Source organism: Manacus candei, unplaced genomic scaffold (assembly GCF_025592945.1).
Source record: "Manacus candei isolate 608988 ecotype Guabito, Panama unplaced genomic scaffold, ASM2559294v1 h1tg000014l, whole genome shotgun sequence".
Taxonomy (NCBI): domain Eukaryota; kingdom Metazoa; phylum Chordata; class Aves; order Passeriformes; family Pipridae; genus Manacus; species Manacus candei.
In genome coordinates, this window is record NW_026138062.1 from 11,490,955 (window position 1) to 11,506,532 (window position 15,578).

The 15,578-nt window shown below is 40.9% G+C and overlaps 1 long non-coding RNA gene across 1 annotated transcript; it reads left to right on the top strand.

The window, feature by feature from the left end:
* Nucleotides 1–1,820: 1,820 nt before the first annotated feature.
* On the top strand, nt 1,821–9,203 carry LOC127467612 (uncharacterized). The gene is made up of 2 exons (XR_007903219.1): nt 1,821–4,591; nt 6,662–9,203. It is a non-coding gene; the product is annotated as an uncharacterized LOC127467612 (long non-coding RNA).
* The last annotated feature ends 6,375 nt before the right edge of the window (nt 9,204–15,578 follow it).

Below are 15,578 nucleotides of genomic sequence, written 5' to 3' on the forward strand. Positions count from 1 at the left end.
TTAGAGCTGAGGACATTAACTACAACTATACTCTGCCAGGGCCAAGATCAGAGGAGCTTGACATACTTGTTAAAGGTTTCATCAAAAGGATTAGTTCCAGCAGCTTTTTTTAACCTTTCCTACAGCACAATTTACCCAAAGGTGGCCAAGGGCAACAAGGGTTGCCTTGTGAGATAACATTTTTAATTGTACAAATGCCATTCTTGATGTCATAATCCCGAAGTTAATGTAGTTGCAGGTCCTGAACAGATGTGGTGTAGGCAGCCCTGTCGTACAGAGAAGTGGCCACACAGACAGTGAAAATGACCACAGTTCAGTGAGGAATTAAGCAACCACCCTGGGGGTTTTCCTACGTTTCCCCTATGCACTTTTGCACTCTATTAAACATTCTTTGCCCATATGTAAAGCAAACAAATAAACAAAAATATCATTCATACAATGTATTACCAATTATCAACAGTCAAGTATAGCCACTGCCTAGTGGCACAACTCTTGGACAGGGTGAGGCGATCTGTGAACGGAGGAAAGAAAAAGGGGAAGAGCCAGAAAGCATCTGGATACCGCCATGCTAAATCTTAAGCCTTGTTGTACTTTAGCAGTACTGATGAATAAAAAATAAGTTTCAAAAGTAGAACTTTATCTTCTGTTAAATTCAAATACACCTGTTAGATTTTATCAGAGATCACATTTTTCACATGGGGAGAATTTTTCAGTGGGTTTCTGGATGATGTGTTCTATTCCTTAAAAAACAAACAAACAAACAAACAAAAAAACCCCAACCAACAAACAAACCCTTAAATGTTCACACCACACAGTTCAGAGGTAAAAGTTTTCTTCACTTTTAAACAGAGCAAATGGTATGCTCCATGTGCTAAGCTCTTGACTATATCACCAATTCCCAAGCAGAAAAGCATCTCATTAATGTGATACAAACGTGCAAGGATTGCAGTTCAGTTAAGCAAATTAATCTGGGCAAATTTTATATGGGACCAGATTGAATATTTCTTCAAAAATCTGCAGCATGGGGCAGAGCAGTTCAGAGACATTCACATCAGAGTGGGAATGTTCAAAAAGCAGCAGACGATGACACCCTCTAAGAATAGGCAATCTCATTTTGGTTGTCAGAATTTGGGTTGTGTGTTATTAGGAGGTGCATCAAGTTGAGTTATTGTCACATAGGATTTAGAAAGGCTGCAGAAAATCAACAGCAGGTCATATTCTTGTTCTATATGTCATCTGTGTGCCTACAAAAGAGGATTTGCTCCCCTTAGATGTGGCAATTGTGATCCAGCATCTTCTGCCCTTAGAGCTCAGTGTTATCAGAGGTAATTCTGTGCCTCACAAGACTGAAGGGTATCTCACCATGGATCCACATTTCTGTGCTAATGGCCACAATCTTGTACCTCACATATGACTGAGAAGTTAAAAGATCATGGGGTGATGCTTTGATTATCAAGGACATGATTTCAATTTTGGACTACTAGGTTATTAAATCCTGTCTTGAACCATTTTGGTTCTACATACCAGTTGGACCTTAAAATCTTAGGCCATGTCCAAACTTAGATAGCGTGGTACTAATGCAGTTTACTCTTGCAAGGCATTGCACAGAATACGTCTCTTTATGAAACATGACTACATAGTCATTAGGGTTGAAATTTCCACACAATTCCCATCCTGAACTGCTCTGCATCATTACATCTTGCCGCATTTGGCAATGAAAACCTAGTATTTGCAAAAAATATGTGAAAAGAGGATTATTCTTCCTGAATACTGGATAAGATAGGAATAAAGAGGAAAATGATCATACGAGGAAAGGATTACTTAGTGCGGTAGAGCCAAGTTACTCAAGAAAACAGACAGAACTGCAAAGGGAAGGGGTTATTTCAAATAGGATTTTGGGGAAAACTAACAGGTGCTGTGGAGCACTCAGGTCAGATGAAGACATCTGCTAGAGATGTCAAGAGCACAAAGGTAACTCTGTGTCTGGGAGCAGAGGGTGGGATAAAAATGACAACTGAACAGGAAATGTGAAAAACTGGGACTGCAGAGGTACATCCCAGCAAAGCAACAGGGTGTCAGATGACAGAGTAAAATACAAACAGACACACAAAACTGTGAATGCAGACACTTGTGAGAAGCCTGGGGGAAAAAAAAAAAGAAATTAAAAAGAGAAAAGAGGAACAGGTGCACTAGAATGTCTGGCACTGAGCGACGATGGTGACATAAAAGCATTTCTGAAATGTGACAGGGTGGTAATATTAAGGCAGAGTGTCCTTCCATCAGTCTTTGTAAGTGAATGAGATGTCTTTTGAGACATTCTCTAGCTCTTACACACGATACAGACTTGAGTCAAAACTGCTGGCTGATCTATGGGCTGCATTACATAGGAGATCTGATAGGATGTTCTCAATGACTCTGTGACTAAAATATAGAAATGAACCAATATAAAATGTAACAGATGGATAGATCAGCTTACAGAGATGAAGGAATTTATATCAGCAGTTCTCTGAGATTTTAAGTTATTGAAAGTTGATCTTTTTCCTTTAACAAATATGTGACTTCATTTAGTTAAATTATGGTAAAGCACAGTGAAACATATGTATTCATTCATTTAAAAGAGTTAAAAAATAAACTGCCAGAGTTTTTATGCAATATACTTTCTTTTAACAGAACTCTTTCAGTTAATTGCATGTTTGATCATCAACATCTTGTCTTTTGCAAGTAAATACTCCCACGTAAGAAATTCAAATGAGGCACTTCTGAGCATAGAAGTTTTCAACTACTTTCAGTTTATTTACCTAGGTTATTCCACATGTTCAAGATTGTCTTTCTCACAACAGAACTTAGAAATAACCTGTGTGATGAACTTTAATAAAAGGCAATAAAACCAGCCAACAATGTAAATGGAAAGCAAACACATAAGACCAGTAGCATTGTATGACACAATAGGATTTAGGAAACAGCTCTCATCAAAACACTCGATTAGGCTATTCTTTAAAAAACATCTATACCTAGGCCATGTGCAAATTCACACTCTGTCTCTAAGAAAATTGTTTCTACAACAGGTGAGCACAGTTTTGCTCCTGGCTTCTCTGCAAATAAGTGTTTATAAGGATGATCCATTTCCACCAATTCTGTGGCAAAAATTCCCATTCGTGGTAGTGGTACAGGACAAGGTAACCACCCAAACACTACAGAGGTGTCCCAGACATCTCAGCCCAGAGGCAGGAGTACCTCCTTTCTGCGGGTGATTCTTGTTCTTTCCATTGCCCACACAGGCAAAGCAAAGGTGCTTTCAAATTTAGATACTTCTTTTGATTTCTGGTGCACTTAGGCTGCAAGTTATCAGTTTCTCAGGTTTTGAGTTTTAGGGGCTAAAAGCAAGGTCTAGAAGAGCTATGGAGTCTATCCCCTGTGCGAATAGAAATGGTACTACAGGATAGGTAGAAAAGTTCATAACTCAGGTACTAAAACACAACAAAGTGAGTCACTTGCCCAAGGCTGGCATAGACTCAGATGGTGGAATCTGTTACTTAAGAACTGGAAGTCCTCTAACCCCTGCAGCCTGGAATTCATGGCAGGTAATACAAGTGAACTCTGGTAAGGACTCTAAAAGAGACCACAGGCTAAGCTCCATGTGGCCATACAGAGCAGCTACCAGGACACTGCTTTTCTACATCTCTAAAGACAAATCTGGATTTCAAATTCTCCATCTAGACACCACGTCTCCTTGGAGGGTCCCAACTGTTTCTATAGCTTTTTTAGTTAAACTTTCTTTGATACCTAAACATCTTTCTCCTAAGCACAGCCACAACAGTCTAAGAGTTGATGGTGTCAAGCAAGCTGGCCTTTAATTCACATCTCGAGACAGGCAATTCACAGATTACCAATTCCTCTACCTGCAAAGGCTATCCTTGGAGCTCATTTTGTGCCACACCTTTCTACATCTCTATAAACAAAGTAGGCACTGAAGTCTGAAAGACAGTATGCATCCCTCCATGTGGAATTCATCGCCAAGAACCCTGTCTTGGATGACTGCTATTAAACCAGCCATTTCTCACAAGTGGCAGTCAAAAAAGGAAAGAAAGGCCTCATATTTCTGACATAGCCAGAGAATACTTTAACCCTGGTTCCTGTGTTCTTCTGGCCTTTATGACAACAGTTGCACTAAGGTGCATCCAGCTCTGGGAGTTGTTTCATAGCTGTGACCCTGATCAGCACTAGGCATTTCTCTGGAACCTTAAAGTTGGTGTTTCATTTTCAGAAGTAGTGCCTAAACCACACTATCTCATAAGTATTTCTTAAAAGCTAGCAAAGTTTTTCCACTCTGTGCTGCCTTCTGTGGATCTGCTTTCTGGCACTTTCTCTCCTTGTGGTTTGATTTCACTACTGGTAAAGACATAGATTCTTCTAATCTAAAGTCAGCAGTCAGAAAGATGAATGTGTAATCCAAGCTGGCCCTCTAGGCTCCCTCTACGGTAAGCAAAGAGGAATTGGTGTTTCCACACAGAGTCACAGCCCTTGCCAGAACAACCCTATCTCAAATGCCAGGCTGGATCCACTTTTTAAAGGAACTTACAAAGGAAACAAGGTAAAATGAAACTGTGAAATATGGTACCAGTTACAAAAGTTTCCTGGTTTCTACTCAACAACACTAAAAGATTTTTGAAGGCTTTACCTAAATCTTTAACACCAAGTAGATGTAAATCAGTCCGTTCCTATGACTGTAGAAGCTGAATACATAATCTTCCAACACAAAGCTATATAAGGCTTTCCAGTCCCAAACAATGAGTATTAGAAATGGCAAGAGCCCATGTGAGAGAGCGAGCCGAGCACTGACAATGTTTGAAGTCGAGCTGAAAATACAGCCCCTTTCCAGATCCCAAACAAGGCAGGTAACAAATGCAGATGGTTATAGGGGATACAGTGGCAGGGATGCACAAACACATGCACAGCAAGACACAACACTATACCATCAATTTTTTCTCATGCTGCCTTCTACTTCCTTTCAGTGTATTTCCTGGAATTTCTTACAATTCTTTAGCTATTATACATTCATCCTGAAAGATGTTTTACCAAGTTCACAAATTCACATCAGACTGGGCTTGGCTGCCTGGTTTCCAGGTTTGTGTCATGTAACTCATTAACTCAAATGACTTTTCATCAGTCCTTATTGAGTAATGCAGTGCCCATTCAGACTTCTGTTATAACCCCTGTATTTGCACATTCTTAGCACAGTGTTAAAATTTCCCCCTAGTCCAGAGTCATGAGTTCAGTCATTCCCCAATCTTGTATGAGACAGACTGCTGCTTTAACTCTCCTTCCTTTGCAGCAGCAGTAGGAATGAGACTTCAGTGCCTAGAGGTCAGTATTAGGAAATGCATTCTGTAACTTCAGAGCAGGTTCATCTTTCTTCAACTGATCTTGTTTCTTTACGTAAACTAAACCAAAATTTGTTTAACCTCTTATTCAGAAACATCTAGTGGCAGATTTCCATGGCCTCCTAGTCTTGTTTAGCATTTAGCCACCCCTTCTGTCAGAAAAGCTTTTGGTCAAAATCATCTCCTCTCCAGTTTAATGAAATAACTGAAATTATTTATTTTCCCAACAGACCTGAAAATAAGATGAATTTCCTCCTTTTTGAGGTTAAGTTTAAATGCTATAATCACCCTCCAATCTTCCATTGCATCTTCTTATGTTATGCTGGGAATCAGCAACTAGTTTTGGTGAGTAAAAACTGTCATGTATTAAAGGTGGAAGCACCATCCAGCTTTTAAAGAAGTCCCATGTGTTGCTTTTTGCAGTGGAATGTTTTGAGGAACCATTGCAAGTGTTTCTGTATTAACCTGAGCATTCTCTGGGTGCCTTGACTTTCGGCTGAGAAATACCTTTGTTTGCTTATGGAGGATTTAGCTCATCTAAATGTTAAGCATTTAACATATAGTCAGCTAGCCTAAATTACTGCTTGGGCTACTCCTGAATGAAGGGAGAGAAGAATCCATGGAAAGAGAAAAGAATCCTCATTTCAGACCATTCCTCTTGTGGGATGAATCCATCATCCCTGACCACAGAGGAACCTTAAAGGATGAGTTTAACTTGGAGTGAGAGAGACCTGAACTGTAGCAACTAACTCTAGGATCACAAATTTTGCTTTTACATGTCTACTTCAGGAAAAAAAAATTGTAGTTTTCAAGTGCAGATTTTTCAGGAGACATGATAAGAAAGTTTTTACCACTTTTCAATCAACGTCCTATGTGATGCTGTAGGACATCAGCAATACAGCTTGATCTTACCCAAAGTGTGTTGAGGCCCCCATCTGTTTAAGGACTGGTTTTGCACAACTTTGCAAGTAGCCAGAAAATAAACCTTTTAATTGGCTCTGGCCTGGTGGAGTCCATAAGGTTAGAAAATGTTTGACCATACTGGTACACGGCTTGCTTATTATAGTCTACAAAAAAAAAAAAAAAAGAAAAAAAAAAAGGATATTCTCCTGGCTGATGTTCAGATACACTTCCTGGCACTGCACCCTGCAATTTAATTTAGTGTGAAACTGTACCTTAAAGCCTCAGTCTATCTCTGAATAAAGACTAGGGGATATGGTTTTGTAGCAGCACCAAGAGTTTCTTTCTTTCTTTTTTTTTTCTTTCTTTTTTCTTCTTAGTACTGAATGCAGAGAGGAAAAGGCAGGCAGATGCGTGTCATAAATAAACTCAAAGCGAACAAAGAACAGATGTCCTGAGGAACTTGCTGTCTCAGTATTTGGAGCACAAAGAAATGAAGTAAGCACAGCCCTTCATAGAGGAAGTCCTTCACTTCCTCAAGAAGTTTGAACATGCTGAGAAAGCAAAACAATTTCACAAGGCCAGAGAATATAGGCTTCTAATCCTGTGAAAGTAGTATATGCTCTGTCACAAACCCAGAGTCAACAGAGCTTTCCTTTAACACAGGTACAGCATAGTTAAACCATGGCCCTAATAGTAATAAGGTTGTTATCACTTAAGAATTCTATTAGAAAGTGTCAGGAGGTTTTTTGGCAGGATTAAAGCAGAAATTAGAAAAAATTATCTTGCTTTCTCCTTTTTTCTCCCTTAGCTAAATCAGTGTATTATAACATAGACGGATCTTAACATTCTTCAGGCCTAGGCAACAGCATGAGCACGAGGAAAACTCATAAGCATTTTAGAGCAATGTCTGCTTTAAAACTTCTGATTCATGGAAATTCATGTACTGTAAAAAAACAGAAAAACAGCATGAAAAAATATGCAGAACTCACTACACTTTGCAAAGAAAGGTTGGTAGGATCTGCTCTATTTACTCTGTGTTAAATGTAATTGTTTTATTTCCCCTTCATCAAACCCCCTAGTAGCAGACCTGTGAATGAATGCAACATTAGTGACACAGAGCGGAGCCAGACATCTCTCTGCTCCTGGGGCTGTGCCACTCAGCACAGGGGCTGTAGGCCAGCAGCAGCGGGGCAATGAGGAGACAACAGCTGAGAAGGGAGGGAGTTGGAGGAAGAAACCACTCCAAGGAGCACAGCTCTGGCCACAAATATTTACTGATAAGTGTTGCTGGAGTGATGATGGTCTAGGAACATAAGGAAGAATCTGGAAGGAGACATCTTATCTTTTATTGGTCGTAACCACTGAAGAAAAAAATAAAGACAAGATTTCATGACCTAAAGTTGAGCTACTATATCTGGAATTTGTCTATTTTTTTCAGCAGTATCAGTGTGCCTAAATAAAAGACATTGCTTCTCCCTGCAGCTAGGTCATGGTTCGTATGTATTTCCAGATCAGTGGTTTTCACTATTACATTTCTAATCCAGCTTTCCAGAAAGCTGCTGGAAAAATAAAAGCTCCCTCCAATCACAAGTTGGAGGGAGATGCAAATAAATAAATAGACTGGAAAATTGTTATAAGCCTAAGAATCACATGGTTCTTGCCAGTTGTAGTTACTGAATGCAGGCATATACCTGTTTTGACAGCTCTAAGTTTTAGCATGTGCTGAGGAAAAGAAAAAGAAGCGAGGTGGTAGCTGAAGTTCCCTGCTCACCTGTCATGGTGTCACAGCAATTGACAGGCTGGAACGCAGACAGAACCGGATTCCACTTCCAACTATGGTGGAAGATGGCCAGGAGGGACAGTAAGGACATAGGATGTTCAGTGCACAGCAGAGCCATGACTCTGAGGTGTGAGGCTGGCACCAGTGTTACAGGCAGCACCTCCCCTTGCACCATATGTAGGAGCTCTGTTCTTATTTTCACTGGACTGACACTCAGGTTTGTCACCACATCCCACTTTTGATCTTGTCCTTATCTTGCCTTCCCTCTGCATCTGTTTCTGTGCTCCTCTGCACTTCCTTGCTCCGCTGCACTGCCAGAAGCCCCTGCCCAGCTCTGCTCTTGTCCCTCTGTCTCTTCCTGGGATGTCCTGCCCAGAGTCTTGTTAGCTCCTGCTCCGCTCAGCCGAGATGAGAGCTGTTGGGCCCACCCAGAGCTCCTTCCCCACCAGCATGGCAGCAAACTGTCCCCAAGGTACCTGTTGTTGTGACAGAGGATGGAGAAAGATGGCTTCTCATCTGCAGGGGATGGCTCCTCCCAGCCACAGTCCTGCTTACCCCTCAACCTATGCATTGCCAATAGTGGTGGGAGGCTGCAACCAGCAAAGGGAGACCCATTGATCGAAAACATATTAGACCATGGACACCTAATTCCAATCGGACGCTTTTTGTCTATGCAGCCCAGATTTTCTCACAGACAAAGATTCTCTCACATCACCATGAGCAGGGAGCATTGTGCTGCAGCAGGGAGATGATGTGGGGGATCATGGGGACCAATTCATCCCTCTGCGTACAACACAAGAGGCAGGAACATGCTTCAGTTTTGTAATATGCCCAAGGAGAAACTCAGGAACCGTAGTATTCTGAAAAATCACATCTATAACTATGTGACCCTTTTTTCCCTTATTCAAAACTCTGTATCATCTTTTCCCCATACACACGTCTTCTTATGTATTGTCACAGATGAAATGACAGTATTTGCCCTACGAATGCCACAGAGAAAAGCTACAAATAGTGTTTATTCTTAGAACATTTTTCTATTTCTCCTGGTAGAATTTAAAAATTTTTCTGCAATTAGATTTCAAAGAGTTAACTTACCATGTAAAAAAAAATAATAAAATAAAAGCTTACAGCTCCTGAGATAGTATCAGCCCATTAAACATAGGTAAGAATATGAGAGGCAAAGAGAAGGGAACAGATATTATATATGTAAGGAAAATTAAAACTCAGGATGTTGGGTGTGGGGAGAATGTGCTTTGAAGTACAAAAGTTCCATTGTTAATGTGGGACAAAACCTCCCCAGTATGGGACAGAGATAAAAAGGAGGGAGTTTCTAACAGATCAAGGTCAACCAAGATATATGAATAACATAAATGCTATTAATCTCGTACAGCATGAATCAGAGAATTGCAGCAGGGTATAGCTGTGTGGCGGAGTTCATGGCATGAGTGTTTTATGCCACTTTGTATTAGATAATGAGCGTATTCATCACAGACTCCTACACATCATCCAAACTGGCAGAGAGGGAGCTTTAAGGAGCTTGAGAGAACAAATCAAAGAGCTGGATCTAAAGCTCAGAAAGGTAATAGGGATGTTCAAATACTGCCCCAAGTTTACATATTTGCAGGCATTCATACAATCTGACTCTGCAGGAAATAGCGTGAGAAAGAAGCTGTTAGTTGGATAGCTTGCTGCTTATTGCTGCTTATTATTTATGACGCTGCCTCTGTTATAACAGCTGATTTTACCAATTAAAAAAAGCCATAGAGCCATACAGGAAAAGACACCACCACATAAAGTCTTTTTTTTTTTTTTTTTTTTTTTTTAATTCCCATGGTTGCGGATTCAGACACATAAAGAGAATCAATTTTCATCTTGGAGGGTTTAATCTAAACATTGTTGGGAAGCAAGGGACTGAGCCATATTGGAGTCAAGAAGTACATAACCAGATGTAATTCTGATTACACATGTTGCATTTCCACACATTTTAGTCTCCTGAAATTCCAGAGACACGTGTTCCACAGGAGAAGCTTAAGGAATAATTTATCTTGGGAAGGAAGGAAATGAAAATGTATACAAGTGTGTATATAATTCTGACAACAATCTGCAACCAGATTGTTTCCAGTGGTTTGCACTTCTATTTATTTATTCTAAATAAACATTTTAACTCAATGACATGGATCTATGTAGCATGGTTTTCCTGATTGTTATGCTTTCAGATTTTTGAAAGAAAGTCGAAATACAGTTGGGACCAAATTAAAATTCCAGAACCGACTAATTCTTTCTCTCTGAGGACAGCAGGGTTTTCTCAGCATGAACCTAGACTTGCATTCAATTCTACATTTTGGTGCCATGTAATCAATGGAAAAGGGCAAGCTCCATAATGGGGCCAGCTCTCTACAATGAGCACATCCAAACCTAAAAAAAGAGATTTTGAAATAGGGGCTGGTTGTTTGTATGCAGTAGCATCTAGAGGCTGTGCTGCATTTGGAGGTTTTCTGTGGTACTCTATATATGCGTATATATACTTACACATATAAATAGATACTCTGTGTGCATACGTGCACGCATGCATTGTACATGTACATTCATACAATATAAATTGCTTCTCTACCTGATCTTTAGGAGATATGTTATTTGAGCTTAGTGAAGGGAAGTTGGAGCAGGGGAGAGGGGGGAACAGAAAGAGAAGAAAGAGCTGGAATGGTTCAAGGTAAACCACCCCTCAGCAAGTATCTCAAGACTGCTCAAAGGCAATGCCAGTATTATTATCATGAAAAATATCTCCAGCTAACTTACAAAATGGTCTTGAGCAGGACAGGAAGAACAACAGGAGATCAAAGGAAAAGCAGTAGATTGGTTTCAAAACTATCAGCAGAGTCAGCAATTTGTGTAGGGAAAATCAGGCAAAGGCACAGGGCAAGACTCAGATCACAAAATTCTCCTTGAGGTTACCAATGTCCAAGTAGCCAAAGGATACTGAAAATCTATAGTGGAGAGTAGCATCAAAGCCTGAGGATCCTAACTCCAACAGAGCTTCCCTGGTGAACCTGGGAGCTTCCAGAGCCCCTTGTCTTGAGCACACTCCTCTCTGTGAAGAGGCACCCATCTTCCACATAAGCTCTGCAAGCTCCTGCTTCATGTCCTGCAGACTTTATCTATACTACTGAATATAACAGACCCGGGAAGGCAAAATGCTCTGCTTCTTGAAATAGGAGCATGCTGCACCCAGAGTCCCTTCTGAGTGTAGCTGTCATGCCCTGTGTGCACAATGTCTCTGAAGAAGGCATTTCAGGCTTCACCTACAAGCCCACCTAATGAGCCCGTGGTACACAGAAGTACCTTGCCACTGTACTACTCTGGCCCCTGGACACCTTACTTGGCAGGACAGGACATCAAGAGTGTGAGTTGGAGGAGAAGGAGTAGGCAGGGGCAGAGGAAACTCTACAGGCTCATCTTCATGGCATTCAGCTGAGAGGGGAGAGCTAGAAATATGAGACCCAGCTTACATAGTTTTTTACTCAGTGCATGTCTTAGATAAGACCTATCCCCAGTCTCTCTCCATTCCCTGAAAATTGCCAGCTACATTAAACAGGTACCCTAAGGCAGCTGGGCTGCTCTAGTATGGGCAGACTGAGGCAGGCTCCATTTCCACAGAGAGAGGAAGCACCATGAGAGGAAGCACAGAAAATGGCACATTTGCATGAATAACTGAAGTGTGTCAGAACATCTTCTTTCCAGATATGAAGAATTAAAATACAAATGCTTCACTTCTGACAGCAGCCCCACAAAGCTGGGAAGGCAGCAGAGAACAGTTCCACCTTCACTCCTACCCCACCATACAGACATTCAGACGGCATAAGAACAAACAAACAAAAATGGTAATATTCATAGTTGCATGGAGTTGTGAATGTAACGTTGGGGTTTTTTTCAGTGTAATTGCTACATTCCATTTATTTGGGCTTGTGCGATTAAAAAAACACCTCTCAGAAGCTTTTACCTCATAGTTAAATACAATGGTGAAGCAGTTAACATAGTTTTATGCATCACCGTGTTGGCATGGGGTTTTTATCTTTTATTGGCACCATTTTATGCCTGGAGACAATAGGAGATTGTTCTCGCTGTGTGTAAAAAGATCTTGTTCTGGCAAGTAGGGTTCTCCCAGTCAACAAGTTTAGAATCCTTGGTAAGGGAGATATACCGTGTTGGGACTGGCCTGCTAAGCAACTCCTCACCACAGCAATCACTTTGCCATTAACTGCTCACGGGGCTGCTGCAGCACTGAGCCTGTGCTTGCAGCCAAAGGAGGGTGAGGTGAAGGAAGGAGTACCAAACCCACAACCAACTGCTCTGCTGTTACTACAGAGACAGGGCAAAAGAGTTGATTGATCTTCTCTAGACATAACCTATACCATAAGTTCTAGAAACTATGTGGCAAGAGCAAAATATGTGTGCTTAGAAGCCATTTTCTTTGCTAAAAACCACAAAATCCATATAAAAACAAAGGTTCTGATTCCCTGCTTTGAGTGCTCTTGTGTGCCCCAATATAAAAGATGTACAGTATTTTCTTTTTTTATTCATCTTTTACTGGTTGTATAAATAGTGCAATACACAATTACAGCAGTCAGACGCATTAGGGATAAGAAGGTATTTACATCAGAGATGTACATACAAGATTATGTGAGAATGGTAAACTTTTATCTCCATCTTTAAATAAATATTATGTTTCATCCACACCCAAAGTCTTGAAAGAAAGCTGTTTTAGTGAAAACAAATTACTTCCTGGACAATTGTTCAATTTTTTTGATGACGTTGCTGAGAAATTTAGATTCTGTACTGTAGAATGCAGCTTACAAATTTGATCAGCCAGATAATCCACCTCAAAATCACCCAGACACTGGAGTTTATTTGCAGTCATACCACAACATTTGGCTGGCCTGGTATTTCAGTTTCTCATTTGTAGAGGCTGGAAAGTGATTTGGTTGCTACCAGGTTTGTCAGCAATTAGGAATACAAGCAGGAGCAATGGCAGCCTCTGCTGTATATTTCATGAGTGCCCACAGCTCAACCCTTCTGCAAAACATGCTCAGATCTCAGATTATATTGGAAAATAAAGTCTTTAGCAGTTGGAGCTGCAGTCAGCTTTCAAAATGTTTACCCAGTGTAAGGCACTGCAAAAGTGATTACAAATCCAACCAAACCCCCGGGCTCCACAACGATATGAACCGCCCAGAAGGTCAGAGATGAACAGAGATCCTATAGCCATGACTGTTTTCCAGATGAACCGAAATTCATCATCTTGCGGTAGACAGAAAATGAAAAGCTATCTCTTTGCCCTGCAGGGATCAACCTGCAGCTGCATTTCCCTCGCTGCCTTTTCTCTACAAGGCCCAGTGAGTTACAGATGTGTCAATAAATTCCTTGGGTTTTTTCATTTTACTTAAGTCTAGGAAGTAAGCCACTGAAAAAAACTAAAAGGCATTTTGCAAAGCAAAATGGATCTTAGGAGCAGTGTTCTCAACAACACTAAACCAAACTAAGCAAGTTGTTTCAGGGCAAACAAAACGTTCAAGTGGCTGCGCTTCAGCATCATTTGCAAAATGAAGGCAGTAGTGCTTTTATTCAACAGCTTGCAGGCAGGATTTGGGAGATACTGGTTTGGGATATGGAATCCTCAGCAGTCATCTCTTGGGAGAGGATCCTGCCTGCCCTGACAAAGCAGCCCTGCTCTACCAAGCTCTGCTCTTGGAGCTGTTCCACTCCTTTGTATAAAGTAATTACTTAAATATACATTGAACAAAGAGAGAGGGAAATTACTTTAAGGCCTATCAGTTAGGGCGCTCTGTTGGGAGGTAAAGCAAACCAGTAAATAATTCATTAATGATGTTGCTATGTCAGTGACCTAATAAATCTTTATTGGGGAAGAAAAAAGTTGTCATCAAGGACTGGAAAAGTAGCCCCCAGACACCTTGTCACATGGGAGTACTGTTTTGGTGCAGGGTAACTGTCATGTTTCAAATGGATATGGATTAAAAAATCCCCTGCAGGTGAAATGAGAATTGAATACTCCCCAGACAGGTGTTCTAGTGACAGAACTTTTGGACAAAGTGGGAGGTGAGGTTTGTTTGTCTCAGAGGCTTGAAAAGGTTCATATCTTAAAAGAAAATAATTACAACCTAAGGCTTTTAAGGAACTCAAGTCAGACCACATACCACATCTTTAATAAATTAAATAAACTTAGGGCTGAACTGCAGAGTTCCTGAGCTAATTGTTTTAAAAGCATCCTCCCTGCTTTATTTGGAGGCTCTGGATTCCAGGCAGGGTGCCTCTGGGTCCCACCAATGTCTATCACAGCTCCTTTGTTTCCTGGCACCACAGCCCAGAAAAAGCTGGAGGTGCCAGCTGGGCGGGCAGACGGCCTGAGAGCAACTTAAGACACCACAAAAACTAATAATAAACTCCCACATTTCCTGATATATAAGAAAGGAAGAAGACCGAGATGCTTGACAGTGCCACATTACAGGCCCCAAGTCTTGCTGAAGCAGGAACTGGGAAATGCAGCTTAATAAACCAAGTTTCATCAGGAGTAATGACCATGTCTGTCAAGGAACTTTGTGCCCACAATATCTGCAGCTTTGAACCCCAGTCAAGCAGAGTAGGCTTGCTAAAAAAAGTAAGCTAATGCAACACAAAGTATGTTGTTGGAGGACTTAGACACTTCTGCTGTAAAAAGTGGTGAGATGGTGCCCTGAGAAGAGCTCCTTGTCCCACCTCTTCCTGGCCATGGAGAAGCTTCCCTCTGCCTTCCAGAGCCTGAAAACTTTGCCCTCTGTTCTCACTTGAGAAAAATGCCCATTTTATCTTTTCCATTTGTTTTAAGTTGTTTTTAAACAGGAGAGGCTTAAAATGCAGGCTGTGCAATAGCATACAATACAGTTAATTTCTCTCACCATCTAATGTTAACAACATATGGAGACCGGCCTGTGCTGCCAAGGACATAAATCTATCCTTGCCTCCTGGTTTGTTCACTGAATCTCAATTTTTTATTACTGTACATTCCTCTCCAGGACTTCACCAAAACACCTGGTGTGGACCTTCCACAAGAATGAGTCTCACCCTTTTCAGAGAAGGGACTTCTCTTCCCACCACCCCAAGAAAACATCCCATCCCACATCAATTTTCTTTTCCCCAAATTCATATTCCTGTTTCCATTGATAAAGTACACTCCATTAATAAAATTGATTCATGTTTACAGTGTTATACAAATGTCTACAATGGTTTTTTAATGTTGTTTGACTTGTGGGTAACTTTAGAGCTCCTGATGTCAAGGGACATTAGCATTACCAGGAGTAAAACAAATGGCAGGCAGGTATTGTGCCAGCTTCTGCATCATTTTGCCAGCTGACCTCACTCCTGACCCACCAGTTGGCTGCTGTTCCCTTCCCAGGCCAAACTATGCAGCAGTTTTGAGATGCATACAAATAAACTATCCAACATGCTGAATTAACCAATGTTTG